Source organism: Neoarius graeffei, chromosome 25 (assembly GCF_027579695.1).
Source record: "Neoarius graeffei isolate fNeoGra1 chromosome 25, fNeoGra1.pri, whole genome shotgun sequence".
Classification (NCBI taxonomy): Eukaryota; Metazoa; Chordata; class Actinopteri; order Siluriformes; family Ariidae; genus Neoarius; species Neoarius graeffei.
In genome coordinates this window covers 57,081,864-57,100,380 of record NC_083593.1, presented here as the reverse complement: position 1 = coordinate 57,100,380, position 18,517 = coordinate 57,081,864, and the positions used below count along the sequence as shown (strand labels likewise).

General features: G+C 42.9%; 1 protein-coding gene across 9 annotated transcripts in view; it reads left to right on the top strand.

Annotated features, from left to right (window-relative positions):
• Window positions 1-18,517, top strand: part of strbp (spermatid perinuclear RNA binding protein) — a 157,861-nt gene that overhangs the window by 38,463 nt on the left and 100,881 nt on the right. Inside the window, exon 1 of one of the 9 annotated variants that reach the window (XM_060908927.1) lies at window positions 6,080-6,099. The exons of the other annotated variants lie outside the window; for them this stretch is intronic. The gene's annotated coding sequence lies outside the window, so the exon portion shown is untranslated. Of the gene's footprint in view, window positions 1-6,079; window positions 6,100-18,517 lie in introns of those variants that run through there. 9 annotated transcript variants of the gene reach the window in all.

The following is an 18,517-nucleotide window of genomic DNA, read 5'->3' as shown; positions in this document are numbered from 1 at the left end:
TCTACTCCAGCACCACTTTGACCACCCAGACACCATGTTGGGAATGGACATGGCGAGATTGTTTGTTTGATGGACGTGACGCAAACATCTGGATTCATAGAAAGTGCAACCTGCAAGAAATTTGCCCCTACTGTAGTCATTTTATTGTGAGGGTTTGATCACTGAGATGTTATTTATTTATTAAACAGATGTCCCATTGCTAAACACAACCAACCTGTAATAGAGCTTTAGACAGTGCTGCTGTTCTGTGACTGATATGAACCATTCCCTCCTATCAGTCTCCTGTCCTAGTGCTGTCCAAGACAGAAAATTCTGCAGTTCTTGGAATGAATGTGACCAAAGACTAGGCTGAATGCTGGGATGTTGGTGTTTTTTTTTAGCTGCGTAAGAGGTTTCACTAGAGGTGCCAAACTATTTTTCTCCTTCAAAACACAATCACTAAAGCACTCGCAAGCAAACATTCAGTCTTTTTACTTCAATTACGATGAGCACAAACAGGGCCAGTGAACAGCGAGGCGAAGTCAGGGTTGAATGCTCTGATAACAGGGATCAGACTGGAATACACTGCTTGTCAATTACACATTCAGCTTGTGGCCAGAGACATTTTCACCCTGCACCAACAGACGTGGCTGGTGTCCAGCCTGAGCACTCCACACCGATCTGTCGCATCTCAGGGGACGGAAATGTTTTGCTCATTAGCAAGGCAGTAAGTGTTGAACTGCTCTGAATATTTTGATCATTGCAGAGGCAGCATGTAATGAACAGCTCAGTCTTTGCCTAGTGCTTCACGTCCCACATGGGCACCTCGTTCAAAAATAGCAACATGTTCCTCAGGATCGCTCCTTTATTTAGCACGATGTGTGTGGAGCACAGGGAAACAGGTGTACAGGTGTTTAAAAACACTCAACTCTTTTCCTTATAAATTGATGAGGCATGTAGGAAATGTAATATTGTATTAAATGAACCTGGTTATAGCCAGCAACCTGGGTTTGGTCCTGAGCTCAAGTGAGCGCTAGGGTTGGGCATCATTTTTAAATTTTCAGGGTCCCCCCCCCAATTTTGATTCCAGATTTTGCTTGGGCGACATTAGCATTTTTGTGAGTCCCTGAAGTGCTGTAATCGAAGTGTGTGTGTGTGTGTGTGTGTGTGTGTACGCGTGCACTGTTGGGTAATAACCTCTATTGTATTGATCCTCTTAAATGAATGTTTATATAATCACATTGTATTGTATACCAGCTGCTTTAATAAGAAACAGGATTAGCTAATTGGGGTGGAAAGATTTGTCCAATTTCTGATGATAAGCTACTTACCTGATAGCAATACTATAAGCACAGAGATATTGAGGGGAGAGTCGGAGAATGAGCGTACTGGAATTTACTACAAAAGAAAAGTAGATCAGGATTTTTAATATAAGTATAGTTTTCCCCTATTATTTTAATTATTTTCTTTGGTTCGTGGCAAGAGGGTTCTGGGTTTGAACCCCACGACTGACGGGGGCCTTTCTGTGTGGAGTTTGCATGTTCTCCCAGTGTCTGCATGGGTTTCCTTCAGGTGCTCTGGTTTCCCCCACAGTTCAAAGATATGCAGATTAGGTAAAATACCCAGCCACTGGGGTTGTACAAGACAATGCATACTTAGTACCTGTTTCAAGCCTGGCTAAACTGGGGAGGGTTGTCAGGAAGGGCATCTGGTGTAAAACCTATGCCAAATCAAATATGTGGAGCAGATCCACTGTGGCAATCCCTAATGGGAGCAGCCAAAGGAAGATTTTAATTATTTTCATTGGAATGGTCAAAGGATTTGATGGCAGCATTTATTAATATAAAGAGTAATTGTTTATTAAAGATTGTCTGTCTGTCTGTCTGTCTGTCTGTCTGTCTGTCTGTCTGTCTGTCTGTCTGTCTGAGAGTAAATTTTGCCTTAAATGATATGGCAACTCTGGGGGGACAGCTTTTGCCTGTCAGTTTCCGTTAAGCACTATAAGGTGAACTCGTGTGCTTTACAATGGCGATCGCTGCTCTACAGATCTGCTATGAATTCTAGATTATGTAAAAATGTTGAGCAGTAGTGTTCTGCGGGCTGTTTCAGTATTATTTCCCTTCTCCCTCAGTTTATGTGGGCCAGATGAAACACGGCTACAGTTTAGATAACGAAACATAACTTTTTGATTTACGACCCCGATTCCAAAAAAGTTGGGACAAAGTACAAATTGTAAATAAAAACGGAATGCAATGATGTGGAAGTTTCAAAATTCCATATTTTATTCAGAATAGAACATAGATGACATATCAAATGTTTAAACTGAGAAAATGTATCATTTAAAGAGAAAAATTAGGTGATTTTAAATTTCATGACAACACATCTCAAAGTTGGGACAAGGCCATGTTTACCACTGTGAAACATCCCCTTTTCTCTTTACAACAGTCTGTAAACGTCTGGGGACTGAGGAGACAAGTTGCTCAAGTTTAGGGATAGGAATGTTAACCCATTCTTGTCTAATGTAGGATTCTAGTTGCTCAACTGTCTTAGGTCTTTTTTTTGTCGTATCTTCCGTTTTATGATGCGCCAAATGTTTTCTATGGGTGAAAGATCTGGACTGCAGGCTGGCCAGTTCAGTACCCGGACCCTTCTTCTACGCAGCCATGATGCTGTAATTGATGCAGTATGTGGTTTGGCATTGTCATGTTGGAAAATGCAAGGTCTTCCCTGAAAGAGACGTCTGGATGGGAGCATATGTTGCTCAAGAACCTGGATATACCTTTCAGCATTGATGGTGGCTTTCCAGATGTGTAAGCTGCCCATGCCACACGTGTTAATGCAACCCCATACCATCAGAGATGCAGGCTTCTAAACTGAGCGCTGATAACAACTTGGGTCGTCCTTCTCTTTAGTCCGAATGACACGGCGTCCCTGATTTCCATAAAGAACTTCAAATTTTGATTCGTCTGACCACAGAACAGTTTTCCACTTTGCCACAGTCCATTTTAAATGAGCCTTGGCCCAGAGAAGACGTCTGCGCTTCTGGATCATGTTTAGATATGGCTTCTTCTTTGAACTATAGAGTTTTAGCTGGCAACGGCGGATGGCACTGTGAATTGTGTTCACAGATAATGTTCTCTGGAAATATTCCTGAGCCCATTTTGTGATTTCCAATACAGAAGCATGCCTGTATGTGATGCAGTGGCGTCTAAGGGCCCGAAGATCACGGGCACCCAGTATGGTTTTCTGGCCTTGACCCTTGCGCACAGAGATTCTTCCAGATTCTCTGAATCTTTTGATGATGATATGCACTGTAGATGATGTGTTCAAACTAGGGATGTTAACCAATGACCGTTTGACCGGTGGTTGACCGAATCAACGTCAACCGGTTAATTTTTTTTTTGGTTGTCGGTTAAAAAAAAAAAAATCAATCGTTTTGAAGTTGCCGATTTTGGAGCGGAGAACCTGGAATTCTGTGTTGTAAACGCTTGGGGCATGCCATGCGGTGTAAGGACGACAGCTGACAAATCAGGAACACCCATTCAGTCATGTCCCGCCCCAGTTGAACACAGCTGCCACTCGGGGAAAGAAAAGTGTAGGCACAGGCTTTTTAGCTTACAAATTACTAATTTTTTTTTTTTTTTTTTTAATTATTATTAGAAGGCACATCGAGTTTAGTCCTGCCTTGGCCAGTGCATTCTGAAAGTATGTTTCGGTCTGTAGCCAACAATGCATGTTATTGCAGATCATATCTCTCCACACAAACTAAAGGCACAGATGCTGACTTTTTCATGGCTGAATCGTGCAGATACGATTTTTTTTTTGGGGGGGGGGGGGCGTTGGAGTGTCTGAATAATTTCATCAGAGTAAATTCTGTATTAAAATTCTGTATTTAAAATTAAAGGTCTTCTCATACTTCCTGTTTCATGGACTGTAATGGCATTTGCTCATTTTAGTAATTTTAATACAGAATTTACTCTGATTAAATTATTCAGACACTCCAACGCCCCCCCCCCCCCAAAAAAAAAAAATAAAAATCGGATCTGCACGATTCAGCTGTGAAAAAGGCGGCATCCGCCAAAAGGCGCGCCGGTTAACCGGCTAATGAGGCTCGGTGGTCGGTCAAGATTTTTTTTTAGTTTTCGCCATCCCTAGTTCAAACTCTTTGCAATTTTACACTGTCGAACTCCTTTCTGATATTGCTCCACTATTTGTCGGCGCAGAATTAGGGGGATTGGTGATCCTCTTCCCATTTTTACTTCTGAGAGCCGCTGCCACTCCAAGATGCTCTTTTTATACCCAGTCATGTTAATGACCTATTGCCAATTGACCTAATGAGTTGCAATTTGGTCCTCCAGCTGTTCCTTTTTTGTACCTTTAACTTTTCCAGCCTCTTATTGCCCCTGTCCCAACTTTTTTGAGATGTGTTGTTGTCATGAAATTTCAAATGAGCCAATATTTGGCATGAAATTTCAAGATGTCTCACTTTCGACATTTGATATATTGTCCTATGTTCTATTGTGAATACAATATCAGTTTTTGAGATTTGTAAATTATTGCATTCCGTTTTTATTTACAATTTGTACTTTGTCCCAACTTTTTTTGGAATCGGGGTTGTAATAAAATAAATTCATTGGCTCAGTCTTTGGCTGAAGGCTGTAGAGGTATCTGTCTGTATGTGTATGTTTAACAGAGTTTGAGCATGTTTAAGAATGTAGACGGTCAGGTAACGATTCCACAGTCATGGTGTGGCGACATTGTGTACTGACTATGTACATGCCACGTTACATAAGCCCAGTTTGTGATGTAATCCTCTGTGGCTGAGTGGTCTAGAGCGCTGTCTAGGAAAGGAGCAGGTTTTTGCAACGTCAGTTCGAATCCTGGCATCAGCATAAAAGAGCTGAGCTCAAGACCTGCACAGGTCTCTCTTTTTTTTTTTTTTTTTTTTTTTTTAACTGCAGTTCATCTTTCACATTGTGACATTAGCTATGCATGCTAGCTCATATCTAAACAAATGGACACGCTGTTGCAGTGATGACGTAATGGCATAGACGGGTCCTGGCAGAGAGCTGTGTGTGTCCTTATAGATACGTAGCCTTTGTTTGTAATAATAAACGGTTATTGCAGAACCAAAGTATTTATTTATTTATAAAAATATACAGGTACCAAGTACCTGGCATTTTGGATTTGGATCTAATTTGGAGCAGAGTTTTGGATTCTAATTATGAGTGAGAGTATAGTGTTCGATTTTATTTGTGACTTTTTGATAAGGCTTCAATCTTGTTTGAATTTATGAAAATTGATCTCCTTAATGTAATGCTGTTCCTTCACTTGGAACCCTTTTGAATGAAGTAAATTCAATATATGGATTACCTTTTCAATGCTTGTGATGTGTCTCATCACCTTTTTATTCCACAGTGCAGCTAAATGCGTGAATCTGATTGGTCAGAAGGTGTGCTGTTTTTGGGTGACTGTTTATGGTGATATTCCTCAGGTATCGCCCTGATTTGGCTGCGTTGTTGCATATCTTTTATATTTTCTCTTTCTTTTCTTTTGATCACCCTTTTAATCTTTGTACAGTTTGTCTTTGTTTATTTGCTTCATGCTGTTGAACACACCTGGAGGTGAAGCTGCTGCTGCTGATGATTGGAGATTTTCTTCACTCAGACAGGCAGCGTGTCTGTTTGATGTGCTGTTATTGCTGAAATCGCTGCAATCACACTCGGGGGGTTTAAAGGGATACATGGGTGATGTGAGTCCAGAGTATACTTCAGGTTTCAGTTTATGTAGTCATGTGGCAACATTTAATTCTCCTGATCATGGTGTTAATTAGAATATCTGTATTCTCTTGCTGGTGCTAGAACCCTTGCAAATACATCTGTAAACATGTGACTTTCTTTCTTTATCTTTGACCTTTACTTTTACTTCCTTTTCCCCCCCTCCCTTCTTTCTCTCTGGTGTTGATGGCAGTGCTGGTACATCTCTGTTCTCTTCTGTAGAAGAACTCTGACTGTATGAGGTGGAAACCTGTTTAGTGCTGAGTGAAGGTGTTCATGACTTCTCTGACCTTTGTGAGTTCTGAAAGCTGGACACAGGCTTCAGGCAGCAGATTAACTCAAGGTGATGAATAGGCTCCACACTCACTCCACACCTGCTCTCAGCTGGACTGAATATAATCAGAACTTTCTTCTCAGTCTAACAGGTTAAAGTGGGTCTTAGCATCTTTGTGCTCAGTGACTGTGTTACAAGTTTCCATAAGAACACATCTTTTTGCTGAGCGTTCTTTTTAAGGTTGGAAAAAACCCAGAGTGTAAGGATGTATGGGACAATTGGACTCGTCCGGGTGCGATCGGATCAGGACTAATATGCGTCATTTATAAAGACATGGGTGTCTGTTAGCCATGTGCGGGGGGGGGGGGGTGTGCTTTTGTCTTGGGGTGATAATTGAATTTCACTTTGTATGACCGCACACGCTCCTTTTCCCAGATAGGACTGCAATTAACCACGCATCCTCCTGCAGATTACATTCTCTCAGCCCTCATATCATTCAGAACTCCTCTACATATGGCTCGGGTTAAATCCCGTTCTCTGGTTTATGGCTACGTCACTTCTGAATGGTTTTAGATGCGAGTGTGACTTGCATCAACCACAGCACACAGGTGTTGATTATAAGCCCTGTTTCAGACCATGGTCAAGCCAGTCATGACAAAGTGGAGCTCAAGTCAAGTTTATTTTTATAGCACTTTTAGCAGTAGACATTGTTGCAAAGCAGTCTTACAGAATTTTTTTTAGTGACTTTTTTTTAAACATGAGCTAATTTTATCCCTAGTCTATCCCCAACGAGCAAGCCTGTGGTGACGGTGGCAAGGAAAAACTCCCTCAGACAACATTAGGAAGAAACTTCAAGAGGAGCCAGACTCAAAAGGGAATCCATCCGCATTTGGGTGATAACAGATAAATAGCGTGATTATAGCATGTATGTACAGCAGTTTACAGTAACTGCCTTCAGATGGTTAAGCTATGGATCTGCTGCGAGAATGTTGAGCAGTGGTGTACAACAGTCCAAATGAAATGAGCCAGTTAAGTTCCCACTCACAAATGTGTTCCATCATCATAAGTTTTTGGACTATTATGTAAGCATGCTTCGAGGTAGCTAGGTTACCACTTGCAAATGTCTTGTTCTGTATGTTGCTACCTCTGCTGCTGCTGCCACCACCTAGGCTAGTGTGTAAGAAAAGAGAGCGCTTATGATGAATATTAAACAGAAATATTGTCAAACACCTCTGAGAAGCAAAATTTGTCTTGCCAGTTTTGTTGCAATACTCAAGACAACGAAATTCTGTCTCATGTCAAATATTGAGACTTTATAGTAAAGTTTTTGTGTCTGTTTTCTCTGTCGGTTTCTGTCTCTCTGCCTTCTTTTTCTTTCTAATCATTTCAAAAGTCTCCCAAGTGCCAAGGCTGTTTAAGGTTTTGAGATTACACATTTGAATTCTGAGCCCAAGAGAGCAAAATCACTCTGCATGTGTATAGAATAGGGTAACCCCATAGGGGCAGAAAATATCATAGGCCATGAATAAGCTAAAAGAATGAGGTGAAAAAAAGGCCTCTTCATTTGGTTATTTCCCTATTTTCACTCGTGTTAAAGAACTTTATGACTAAACTGAGTAAAATCAACTTAAAGCTTTATTGTTGATCAGTGTGATGGATTTTATCCCATAAAATATCTTCTGTACAAGCTATAATTGTAAAGTAGAATATTATTGATTACAGCACTGGTATAGTTTTAGTGCTGTGTGATTTGCAATTTCGAGGCAGCTCAAGAGCACAGCGCACATTTTACATCCCTCAATGCTTTTATCTTTAGTGTACAGCACTTCTTTCTAAGTTTGCATCTTGTAAGATGAAAGTGTTCATGCTTCATGAAGTTATTCAGAGATACAGATTTCTCTATTCCTCTCATTTGCGTCACTTCTTTTACCCTCCCCTCTTTGTTTATCCCACCCCTTTTACTTGTTCCTCCCTTGCGGCTTGAGAACGCAGGTGCAGCATCGCAGGTTCATTTCTGTATCGCAGAGATTAGAGACACAGCACTGTCATAGAAATCCATTTTCACAGCCTTATTTATTTATCAGTCAGAAGCTCATCTCAACACCGCCGCCGAAGCCTTGGCATCCTGCCGTCCCGGTCAGTTCCATCACTTCAGAGCATAAATGGATGAGAAATTAATTATCGTTGAAACTTGTTCAGAAGTGTGCAAGAGATCCACAGTTCTGAGACTGATCTGTCGAGTTGAAACGTCAAATGAATGAAGTGCGGATGGTGCGGTGTTCACCGCAGCCGGGTGTTTGCTTGAATCGGGATGACGAGGCGGACGGCTTTTCTTGCACCACGCCGCCTGCTTTTATCCCACTGTCAGGATTTAAAGTGTACATATTTACAAAGAAGGCATTGTGTAACTATTCTGAAACCTTGATATTCTCTTTATAAGCAGCTTATATTCACCAGATTACTGATGTTAACGTTTTATTTTCAGACTAACATTTCCATTACAGCCACAGTAATGAAAAGAAACAAAGACTTGATGAGTGTAACTCGCACACTGACCAGTTGATGTTTTTTTTTTTTCATGAACTATTTTCAGAATCAAAATAAGGCTATTATTGGATATTTTGCTTTCTTCCACCACTGCTTCAATAACTACTTGGTTTTCAAGTCTCTCTCTCTCTCTCTGTCTCTGTCTGTCTGTCTGTCTCTCTGTGTCTCATGTGGCTGTTTGCCAGGCAGCAGTGGAGCAATGCACATGCTCTTTTTGGACTGTGTTTTAATCCACGCTCCACATTTCCCTTGTTTATACTCTGTACTTTGGCAACGTCCTTGATTGAAGTCATTTCCTGATCCGGGCTGCGTTCCTCAATCCTTCCCATCCAGGATGTGTGCCATTACTCAATCCGGGTCCTGCTGCTGCACCATCATCTGCACCATTCCAGACGTATGCACACGTTATTATTTGGCATGTTTTGCAACCATGGCTGATGACACATTCCTTTGATTTGATTTAAAAAAAAATTGGATAGTGTTCTGACAAATTTTGAGTTAAATATTAATCCTGTGATCAAACTGCATTGTGATGAACAGCTCTTCTGGGTCATTTCATGGCAGTACTTTTTTTTTTTTTTTAAAGTATTGTTTACAGATTGTTTACACCAGATTTTGCAAAAGTTTCTGTAATGATTTTCTTAATATTCGGAAGTTGATGTTGATTTTAATGATGTACGCATGAAACAGCGAGAAGGTCCCAGCTGTGTGTAGCCTGGAGAATGAGGTGGGGCACATGTAGCCATGCCGCAACCTGTTCCCTAATCATAACATGTGGGGCGCTGCTACATATGTAGCCTTGCCCATAAAGGGGTCCAGCTACATGTGTAGCCCTGCTCCAACCCTATCGCGAAGCATAACCCTTGGGTGGGGTTACATGTGCCCTGCCTCATTCTCCGGGCTGCAGCTGGCTGTGCTTGGGCACAGCTGATTAGCATTTGGTGATACCCGCAAAGCTCACAGAGCCTAAATGGCAACAAAAAGACTTTCTCAGCAGTAGCGAAAGTTACTTTGATCATCATAATCCAATTATAAAAACACAAACTTATCGCTAATTAATGATTTGAAAGCAGTAGGATATGAATGGGTGTGCGTCATCCCCCCCCCCCCCCCCCCCCCCCCCCCCGAACTTGCAAGATTTTCCTGTGTAGGAAATTGCTTGTGAATGTTTTTATGGATAAGTCTAGTTGTATCCAGCAAATAGTGTTTGTCTTTCAGGTTATGTTCCTCTGTAATGAAGTGGAATAAAGAGGAAGACACAGTGTAGATCTCTCTCTTTTGTTTTTAATTTATTTTTATTTTAAAAACCTCTCACTTAAACCTGTACATCAACAGTGGGTTTTTTTTTTTTCCCCTTTCTTTAATGAACCGTTACTTTATGGTGGTGGTTGACGCCTCCCATCTTCATATGCTGTCAGTTTCTTGATACCAGACCAACATTTGTTTTCTGGTGCTGGAGTTATCGTATTTTTCAAAATAAATAAATTACTGTTGCACCATGTGTTCAGGAAGAAAATTCACTGCCTGCAGTCTTAATTTTTGACCTGCATTGCTGGAAATAAAATATCTGGTGAACACATTCAAGTTTGAAACACACAGAAGGATGAATTAGAGCTGCTGAAGATCTTTTCTGGTTTGAAATGTAGTCCAGGAACGATAATGACTGTTATCATGATCTATGAAAGTGTAATATTAAAGCCTTAGCATGAGGGAGATTACAAGACGGATCATGAAGGGTTGAGTGAAACTATTACATCCGCTCGAATGCTACAGAATCCATTAAATGGATTTTTTTTCATGCCAAGCGCTGCAGGGGCAGAGGAGACGCCACGGATCCCGGTTTACACTGAGGCAGCTCTGGCTCTTCAGTCATGAGTGGCCTTGAAAAGCTTCTGCAGAGCCGTCATGATCACACTAACTATTTGGACTGGTTACGGATGCTGGTTTTCGTGTCCCTGTGGTTGTATTTTCTATCTCATGGCATGTAGGAATTATGGCACTCATTTAACGCCGAAACTCCTCATGGCATGTCTCCACGCTGATGGATTGCACGTGTTGAAGCCCTGCAGTACAAAACGCCACCTTGATCTACAGCTCAGAGACACAGTTGAATTCTTGTCACACACACACAGACACGGTGTTCAGCTTCTGAACTAACAAGGACTTTTTGTTTTCTACACCCCTCCGTTTCCATTTATTTGAGAGACTTGAGGCCGGGTGAGATGACGATACAGTCTTTATATCATGATCACATGTGTCATGATACACTTTTGTGATATCATAGATACTGCTGAAGTTAAATTCAGGTTTGCTTTGCTGAGAAATGTTTCCAGAGTGTCAACAAAAAACATGGTATGTTTAACCCCCCCCCCCCCCCCCCCCCCCCCCCCCCAAGTTAATTCATGTGTTTTTCAACGCAACATTACTGATTTTCTTTTTAGAACGAGTGCATTAATATAAACTTATCATTTGTGTTATAGCTTGAAACAGCTGTCTGAGTCATGCTGTTATACGAAAATAACAAACACCTTTTGACCAATCGGATTCATGCATTCAGCTGCACTATGGTATGTGTATGTGCCCAGCAGATATGTATGAGAAGCCTTTATGCGTAGTGTTTAGCAGTTAGCATGTAGCTAACTGACCTTCATGCTATGAAGGTTTGTTGGTATTCAGTTTTCTTAAGCAACGGCTATTGTTGCATTGTATTGAAGGAATATTGATATCTGTTACTCAGATTGAGTATGGGCACTGTGTGAGACGGCTGCCTCTCCAGTAGCTCTGTAGTTTTTAGTTCTTTAAACCTCCTTTTTTTTTTTCCACCTTTTCTGCTCTTCTTACGAAGATGGTGTGTTTTACTATATAACATGGATATATTTAACTTTAACACGCAACCAGGAGCCAGTTTTCTCACTTATTCGAGAGAGGAGCTGCTGGCCCTGAAAACAATGGGACGAGCCGGGATACGACACCCCATCCCGGCGGAGCTGAGGAGGAAACCCAGGGGCTGCAAAGCTGGAGCTAAGCTAAAGGCTAGGCTAGCAGACAACCGGCGGTGCTACAAACCATCCATTCCCTCCGTTGTCATGGGGAATGTGAACTCCCTGCCGAATAAAGTCGATGAGCTTTCCGCTCTGAACAACCAGCGGATTTACCGGGAGAGCAGCTTATTTATCTTTACGGAGACATGACTAACACACCTTGTACCGGATGCTAACGTGGACCTGCGGGGATTCACTGCTGTGAGAGCCGACAGAGACACTAACACGCATGCGGGAAAAGCAAAGGTGGGGGACTCATCATTTACGTTAACAACCGCTGGTGTAACCCGAGACATATCTCCGTAAAGACAGTTTTATGTTGCCTGGACTTGGAGCTGCTAGCCGTTAGCCTGCGGCCATATTATCTGCCGAGGGAGTTCAGTCACGTGATCACCATCTGTGTTTACATCCCTCTGAGGGCAGACGCAGTTGCTGCATGTGAGAGGATTCACTCTGTCATAGCAAGGCTGCAGACACAGCACCCTGAGGCATTTATCATTTCAGGGGACTTTAATCATGCTACTTTGGACTCTACTTTGGCTGCTTTTTACCAGGCTATGTATTGTCCAACAAGGAACAACAGGACAATTGACTTGCTGTATGCTAATGTGAGGGATGCATACGGAGTCACACCCCTCCCCCCACTAGGGAAGTCTGACCACAACCTGGTTCTTCTACAGCCAAAGTACCCCCTCCCCCCCAGTTCAAAGGCAGCCTGCAACAACTAGCTCCATCAGGAGGTGGTCCCCTGAAATGGAAGATGCCCTCAGAGACTGCTATGACATCACGGACTGGGATGTGCTGCTTAGCCCACACTGTGAGGACATAGAGGGGCTGACACACTGTCTGACCGATTACCTTAACTTCTGTGTAGACGTGGTCTCCCCCGCTAAGACTGTACGGTGTTATCCTAATAACAAGCCATGGGTAACACAGGAAGTCAAAGCTGTCCTCAACAGGAAGAAGGCCGCCTTCAGGAGCAGGGATAGGGAGGCAATGAAAGCAGCACAGCAGGAGGTAAAACGCTGCGTGAGGGAAGCTAAGGACAGCTACAGGAGAAAGGTGGAGCAGAAGCTGAAGGAGAACAGCATGAGGGAGGTCTGGGAAGGTGTGAAAACCATCACAGGCCACAGTACAAAGACCAGGGTTGTTGAGGGACAGTGGAGAGGGCGAATGAGTTGAATGACTTTTCAATCGGTTCAACCAGCCCACGTCCCCCCACCCTCTCCCTCACTGCAGCCATCTCTCCTTCTTCCCTCAACATACCTCTCCCCAATCATTGCAGCAGCCCCCTCCTCCCCCACCTCAACACAGACTCCTCCATGCATTACTGCAGACCAGGTCAGAGGTCAACTGAGGAAGCTTCACCCCAGGAAAGCAGCAGGCCCGGACAAGGTGTGTCCCCGACTGCTGAAGACCTGTGCTGCTGAACTGGGTGAACCACTCCAACGCAGCTTCAACCTTAGCCTGCAGCTGGGAGAGTGCTCACCCTCTGGAAGACATCATGTATTGTTCCAGTTCCCAAAAAGAATCGGCCCAGCAAGCTGAACGACTTCCGACCGGTGGCACTCACTTCACATCTGATGAAGACGTTGGAGTGGCTCTTCCTCAGCCTCCTCAGACCCCAGGTACAACATGCCCAGGACTGTCTGCAGTTTGCGTACCGGGCAGGTGTCGGTGTGGAAGACGCCATCCTCTACCTGCTACACCGAGCCCACTCATCTGGATAAGGGAAATGGCACAATGAAGATCCTCTTCTTGGACTTCGAGTGCCTACAACACCATCCAGCCCCTGTTGCTTCAGGAGGACAAACTGAACAGGATGTGAGTGGACCCCTGCCTGGTCACCTGGATCTCCAGCTACCTCACTGACAGGCCGCAGTACGTCAGGCTGAAGGACATCATGTCTGACACTGTGATTAGCAGCACCGGAGCACCCCAGGGCACGGTGCTGGCCCCTCTTCTCTTCACCTTGTACACCGCGGACTTCTGCTACAACTCAGAGCTGTGTCGCATTCAGAAGTTTGCCGACGACACAGCCATTGTTGGGTGTATCAGTGACGACAGAGAGGAGGAGTATAGGCACCTGGTGAGGGACTTTGCTGTGTGGTGCAACAGGAACCATCTGCAGCTCAACACCTCGAAGACCAAGGAGCTGATCATTTGATTTTGGGAGGTCCAGACCAAGGTTATGACCAGTTCTGATCGAAGGAGTCGAGGTGGAGGCTGTGGATTCCTACAAGTACCTCAGGCTGTGGCTGGACAGCAAGCTGGACTGGACTTGCAACACCAAACACTTTTTTTTATACAGGAAGGGACAGAGCAGGCTATACTTCCTTAGGAGGCTGCGGTCCTTTAACATCTGCAGGAAACTCCTGTGGATGTTCCATCAGTCTGTGGTCGCCAGTGTCCTGTTTTACACCGTGGTGTGCTGGGGGGGCAGCACATCCAAGAAGGACACATCCAGGCTGGACAAACTGATCAGGCGGGCCGGCTCTGTGGTCGGCATGAAGCTGGAGACTCTGGTGACGGTGGCAGACAAGAGGTCTATGGACAAACTATTGAACATCATGGACGATGCCAGTCACCCTCTGCATACCGTCATCAGCAACCAGAGGAGCCTGTTCAGTGACAGAATGCTCCTTCCCAAGTGCAGGACGAACAGACTTAAAAACTCCCTTTGTCCCTCACGCCATCAGACTGAACAACTCCTCTCTGGGGGGGAGGAGGGGTAACAGGACGACAGAGGATGGGAAGGAGCAGTAGCCTTGACTAACAATAAGCAATACCGGACAATGTGCAATATAATGTACAATATAAAGTGCAATATCTTTCTCCTGCCCCCCCTTTTTTCCTTCTCCCCTTCCTCTCTTCCCCATATTCTTTTGATATTTGTATATGTAAATAATTAATTTAATTTATCTAGAAGTTTTCTCTTTCTTTTCTCTGTTTATCTGTCATGATGCTGCTGGAATCTTAATTTCCCTGAGGGAACCCTCCCAAAGGGATCAATAAAGTTTTATCTAATCTAATCAATAAACTTTCATCGTAAACATGGCGGTGTGGTCGTACACTGAGGCTTTAGAGACTTGTAGAAAGTCTGAATTTGTGTGACTTTTGTGTAATGTAGGTGATGAGTTACAGGAATGTAACAAGGCACCAATATGTCCTGACTTCCTCTCCAAATAGGGTGTGTGTGAGAGAGAGAGGGGGAGATGGAGAGAGTTCAGTCTCTGGTGGATTGAATTACAACAAATTGGGGCAGTCAACCAGCTCATGTCTGCTCCAGAGTCTTATTCTGCACTGAGGATGCAGAAGACCGAGCTCTGTGCATGCACGCTCTACATGTCCATGCGAGTGTATTCCCACTTTGCTCCTCATATTCCTGCCTGCTCATCTCTCCGTAGCACACACTCGCCGCAGTGTCCTTGAGAATCCAGTGACTTTGGCATTCAGTGTCTCTCTCTTGTGTTCCAGCTCTGTCTTTGCTCATCTCTGTTTCTTGTACGTTCTTGTGGAGAAATAATCGTTCAGCTCAAGTAGGCATTAATCATGCATGTCGGCGATATTATTTTAGTTGATGCGGTGTAGTGTGCACTGCAGATGAAAGAGCTGCTGCTCAGAGTCCTTGTTCAGTGCTGCTGTGTGAAATATTCATGCTGCTGATGTCAGCTATAGTGATTGTCTGTCTGTCTGTCTGTCTGTCTCTCTCTCTCTCTCTCTCTCTCTCTCTCTCTCTTACATCTCCATTACTAAATTCCCAATTCATCACTCATCTCTTCCTGCAATTGTCCTCCTTCACCCTTTTCATTTCCCCATGACATCCTCTCATTCTGTGCATGTCTGTTTTGTGTTGCTCATGGTTTGAGCCCTGATGCCCTGCTCACTAGTTCCAGTGCCAGGACCGGGACTGTGTGCTCTAAAAGGACAGCTTGATGGAAGGCATCTATAAACACAGGGCTGGTGGGGGTAGGGGTGGGAGTAGGGGGATTGACTGTCGGAGTGCAGCTTTCTGTCTGACCTCAGGCTGTTGATTTGTCAGTCATCTGTTCCTCCACAGGCTCATAAATAAACCCGCTTCTTGGGTTCTTTTTTTTTTTTTTTTTTAATTTTTACTGCTGCTTGTGTTCCGACATCTGTGCAAGTTTTATCCACTGGCAGGTGATTACAGTAGGGGCTGAAAGGACCCCCCCCCCCTTAATTATTTTACATACATAATAATGATGATCAATAATGAGCACAAAAACACATTTTGGTTGAATTTTTATTTCAACACATTGTAAGAATATATCTAATATGAATATGCATTGTGCTAGGTTTTGCAGTATTAAATTTCTCCCCCACGACCATGATTTTTATATATAAAAGCATATTTAATTTCCTTTTTTTTTGTACCTGAAAGTGTTGCTTTTAAATATTTTAAACACATTTATGCCCAATAAAAATAGCTAACGTATATTTAAATACATGTCTGTATCTAGTTAAACACAAACCTGTGAACATGCATTCACTAAGTCAAACACAGACTAAATTATTTTTTTCACATTAATGAGCTCAATATATTCAACTATGACTTTTGAGATGAGAACATTGGGAGGCAGTGGGTGGGGCTTTCAGGACATGCCTGTTTATCTGGGAGTTCATAACCCATTTCGCGTTCACCTGTCGAGTGACTTCTCATTCTTGCGTACTGTTTTTGCGGAGCTTTGATGCAAAATGCGTAACAGTGAATAGGTTTGATAGATTTTATTGTACAATATAAATATAATAAACGTATACACGGTATATTATCATGTAGGAATGATCTTATCCTGCAAGCCTAAATTACAAGTTATCCCATGGCTTTTGTATTTTAATAACCCATGGTGAATAAGGGGAAAAGGAGGTGGTTGTGGCTCAGTGCTCCCTGAAGTGAAGTGTACACACCTGTGACAGTTTCACTACCGTACACGCTCGCATCACTGCTTTACACTGGCAGAGAGAAAAAAAAAAGAAAATGAGGTTGGAGACTTTTGATCTAACTTGTACAGAAGTAATTCTATGTAGAATTTGTATTTTATCAAATCAGCTGCTTTTTAATTTTTTTTAAGTCATTGTATTGTGATACAGTGCCATGAAAAAGTATATTCACCCCTTCCTTTTTTTTATTGCATATTTGTCACACTTAAGTGCTTTAGATCTTCAAACAAAATCTAAAATGAGTCTGAGACCTACATGTAGGCTAATTTAACCTAATTTATCATCAAATTTGGTTGAGTAACCAAGAATTAATTAATTTATTTTAAATCCCCCGCGCAGAACCAGTTGGTGGTGGATCTCTTCCCCCTCTTCAGTAAATAAAATTATGTACAAATGGTATAAAACAGGAAGGGGCAAATACTTTTTTTCATAGCACTGTAAAAAAAAAAATAGAGTACAAGTTTCTCTTTTACATACTTACACATGGGAACACGAGATGACTGCAACCCACATGCACTAAACTGTGCGTGTGTGTCAGTTGAAAATGTTGGTATTTTGGTAGAAGTTCTCAATTTTTTTTTTAACCTTTCGTGATCTGTCTGTCTGTCTTCATTTGCTATTCCATCTCTTGTTTTCTTGCTGTCTGCATCTCCTACTTCCTCCCATCATCATTTCCCACACCGCTGGGATTCTGGGCGCTGCTGAAGGGTTGTAGCCATGACGACGATTCCCAGGGGCCGACCAGTGACTGTGTCTGTCTTTTTCTTTCTCTCCTCCTACTTCTTTTTTTTTTTTTCTCTTAAATTCAGAGTTTCATTTTCAAAAGTAAGGACCCTGCGTTTTTATTTTTCACATGCGTTAGCAGCATCAGGAATCGTCAAGAAAGTCTGTCTATTGCAATCATCTCAAGCCTGCGTTGGGTAGTTGGTGTTTTTTGCTCCTGGCTGTGATTTTTCTAAAAGGTTTAGTGGGTGTTTTTATTTTTCCCCTAAAATGTAAGCAAACTGATAGCCTGACTGATCAGGCAGTTACTAATGATGAATGCATGAACTCTCTCTAAATGAACATCGTCTTTGTTTGTGTAAAAACAGAATGCTCTCATTTGCATGAAGGTTAAAACCTCCTGCATGTGTCTTTAGCTCTCGTCACAATGTACACTTCTAGTATTAATCTGACAAGCTTTAAAAAAAAAAAACAACAACGAAGTGGAATAGTGCAATGCCTCCTTCTGTTTGTATCCGTTTAGAATGCATTACGTTATTCGGAATTAACAAATACAGAATAATGTATGAAAGAATGCATGATGTGGACTACCAGGCTCTAACCAATCAGGTCAAAGGGGTGTTCACTTGCATGCCAGCTTCTTGTGCTTAGAGAGAAGTATGGCTTATTTTTGTAAAATACAATTTCATGATATGTGTGGGGTGTGTGTGTGTGTGTGGTGTTTTTTTGTTTTTATATATTTTTTTTAAATGGAATATTATCTGAACAGTGTACACACAGCCAACTGCCGAACAACACTGTTTGCCTTTTCAGGATATACAGTGTCACAGAACTAGAGCCAGACTCTTCTGACATGCATACGCACGCACACACACACACACACTTGCGATATATAGTGGTTAGCACTGTCACCTCACAGCAAGAAGGTCCTGGGTTTGAGCCCAGTGGCTGGCGAGGGTCTTTCTGTGTGGAGTTTGCATGTTCTCCCCGTGTCTGTGTGGGTTTCCTCTGGGTGCTCCGGTTTCCCCCACAGTCCAAAGACATGCAGGTTAGGATAATTGGTGGCTCTAAATTGACCGTAGGTGTGAATGGTTGGGCCTGTGTCAGCCCTGCAATAACCTGGCAACTTGTCCAGGGTGAACCCCGCCTCTCACCCATAGTCAGCTGGGATGGGCTCCAGCTTGCCTGCGACCCTGTAGGAAAGGATAAGTGGGTAC